This window comes from Carassius auratus, unplaced genomic scaffold, assembly GCF_003368295.1.
Source record: "Carassius auratus strain Wakin unplaced genomic scaffold, ASM336829v1 scaf_tig00017499, whole genome shotgun sequence".
NCBI classification, from domain to species: domain Eukaryota; kingdom Metazoa; phylum Chordata; class Actinopteri; order Cypriniformes; family Cyprinidae; genus Carassius; species Carassius auratus.
Window position 1 is genome coordinate 307,952 of NW_020524791.1, and position 3,226 is coordinate 311,177.

The following is a 3,226-nucleotide window of genomic DNA, read 5'->3' on the forward strand; positions in this document are numbered from 1 at the left end:
TGTGTTTTGAGTGGGGCCAGTGGAGTACATGTATGTGAGAGAGGTGAAGTGTGAGTCTGTGTGTGTGTGTGTGTGTGTGTGTGTGTGTGAGATAGAGAGACAGAGAAAGAGAGATCATTATTATGTGTCAGGGATATAACAAAAAACATGAAAGGATGAATCAGTGCACATACGTTAAAGTATGGCTGGATATGTACATCTTAAATCCTTTTTCCCGTTTACTGGATGAAGCAACTTCAAACCAATGTCATGTGCTTCCAGCACATGTCAGCTAATAGAGGAAAAAGGAAATTTCTTTCTATCATAATCTATGCAAAAGTTATTCTATTTCAACTGAAGGAAGGAATAATAAAAAATTTTGTTTACAATTTTCGCCTACATAAGTATGAAGTCGTCTTTTACATACCTGCAGTATGGAATAATGTGATATCTGTATATTATTTTACAGAAAACACTCAGAAGTTACATAAAAAGCTGCTGTTTGTGACAAATAGTATTATTTATGTTGTTTCACATATGATGAACCATCTCAATACAATTTGCTTTTTTTTGTGTGTGTGTTTTCTGAACAGTCTTTGAAAGAGGATAAGTCAAACTGCAAACTAGCAAAATGCATCAAATTATGAAATATATCTGGCCTATCACAATCTAAAATAGAATCCACAATCTCCAGCTTCATATCATTTCATTTATGTCTATTCTGTATGGTGTAATGATTGGGAGACCTCGCCTGTCTCAATCATATATAATATTTAATATTTTATCATCGTGTCTGTTTGTTTTGAATCAATATCAGCGCTAAATCCCCTCCCCGAAGCTTGTACGCGAACTTCGGAGCGTCAACAAACAAATTTATGTTCATCCACCCAGTACTGTACTGTTTACTGTACCTTCACTGAGATGCGGTCAAGTACTGTACAATTATGAAAATAAACAGATTAGCCTATCGTTAGCGGAGCTTCCACGCTTCAAAATAAAGAATCAAATGTATAAAAGCAAGTAGCACGCGTATACGCTTACCAGATGCGCATCCTGACCTCTCCACGGCGACGGTGGTCATCCATAACTTGTATTATGATTATTATGCATTGTTAATCCGGCGATTCGTCTGCTTGTAGTTTTCCCTCGCGTTGTCTTTGTTTAGAAGCAGCCAAAAACACAATTTCCCATCGACCAGCGCTTCGCCGGCGGAAGAGGGACTCCCTGCCCCCGCTTTTGTGCCTACGTGTTGATTTCAGCACCTCTGAGTGGAGGACACGGCTTGTGACTGACAGCTATAAGGAATAATAGGGCTTCACAAAAGAGATCAGATAGATAAAGCCGAAGAAAGGCTTTTAGGCACATCAATATGAGTTAGAGATCTGGTCAATCTCACAGCGCTTTGGTCCTGTATGTGCGCACTTGTACAAAACGCTTTATATCTCAGCAATGGAAGCACGCAGAAACGTAAAAATGGTCTTGTTTGAAAGAAGATCTAAAAGATTATATCGAGTATATAGGTATGTGTGGCTGTTTGCGGCTGACTGAAGCGGTGCTAAGATGGATAAATAATAATTTGCAATGAGGTGAGAAATGTTACATCGCGATTCTGTTGAAGATCATTCGATCTGTGATTGTCACACAATAAAATGATCTTCATCATCAGATTCCTGAGAATGAGAGCTTTCTTGTGATATATGACTTGACTGTTTTGTGAAAAAGATTTTAAATACACATTCTTATGAAAAATTATTCGCAATCGATAGACGGAAATTTATGGGGGGGGGAAATATATTTCTTAGCTTAATTTGACTACTTTATGTATCATAAAACAGAAAATTGTCTATGCGATTTGTTGTTGTTGACATTTCTAATTGTAAACACAGCCATGTTGAAGCCTGCAGTAAATGTTTTGCATTGTGGCAGTCCACTCTGCATATTGTTTTTCGAAAATGTTGCACTCCTGTTTATCATTGTGCACGTTTATCATAAACTGCTACTTTATGTATCATAAAACCCCAATTAATGGTATTCTTTGTAAAGAAAACACTCTAAGCTTTCAAATGAACCCATATATGGGCTGATACCATATAAGGAAGGCTTTGCAAATGAAACACGAACATTTTGCATTTGGACCCGGTACCGGGTCTGCAGAGTTTATGACTTATGACAGTTACTTCTGTTTAATGCGGTATTGATTGCAATTGGTTTATGTTTTTAATAAAAAGCAAAGTATCTACAATGAACAGAGAGAGAGAGTTAGATACAGAATATGCTGGGGAAGCAACATAAAAAGGGCACCAAGCCTCTCGTCAGAGGAACTTGAAGTGTTGCTGGACCTTGCCACCAGGTCAGATATCACACCCCTATGGTCCACTATAACCTGCACGTTTATGGCCGCGTATACCTTTCGCGATATGTAGCCTACGCCTGATCAATCACTGATGGGTTGGCGACAGGGATGAGTTTGCCATCCACCAGGATGCAATCCCCGGCATGGCGCAGAAGGGTGTTGGTAACAGTGTGGACGCACCTCCACACAGAGGTCTTGTTTAGGCTGTAGCCCTCTCCCACGACCTCGATGAATCTCTCTGTAGCAAAAAAAAAAAAAAAAAAAAACAAACAAAAAAAACGTAGCGCTGGGCTTCAGGGCTTAAAGCAACATTCCGCCGCATTTGCCTGGCAAGCGCAGGTCTGAGAAGGTCCAGCAGCTCCATAATGAGCTGCTACACTTTTTTATATAGCCACGTCAGGCAAAATGTCAAAAGGGCTTAAGTTTTGACGAATAAAAAAAATGACATGGACTAACATGACATGACATGACTTAGTCTAAAACTGTGACAGTGTCGACTATCACTTTATGTTCGAAAATCTATGGCACGAATCAACCAACACAAGTTTTGAAAACGAAAATAGGAAATTGATTTAACGGCCTTCTCTCGGAGCGCGTCCATTTTTTTTTTTTTTTTTTTGAACAGGCGTCACACAGCAACTGTAGCTTCGGACAAACGGATAACAGCAAATAATACTTCTGCACAATGTCTCTTTTTACAACAGAAATGTGAATTCTGCCGGTATTCAGGCTCATACAGTTTCGGGCTTGATCGCCTAGGGCTGTCAAAAGCTGAAAAACTAAATTCGAATTTTTTACTTAAATATGTTCAAAATTCGAATTGTATTCGAATTTAAAATGCATAATTTTTGTTAGGTGAAGAAAAGGTTTTCGCTTCTATTCTGAGGCCTCAAA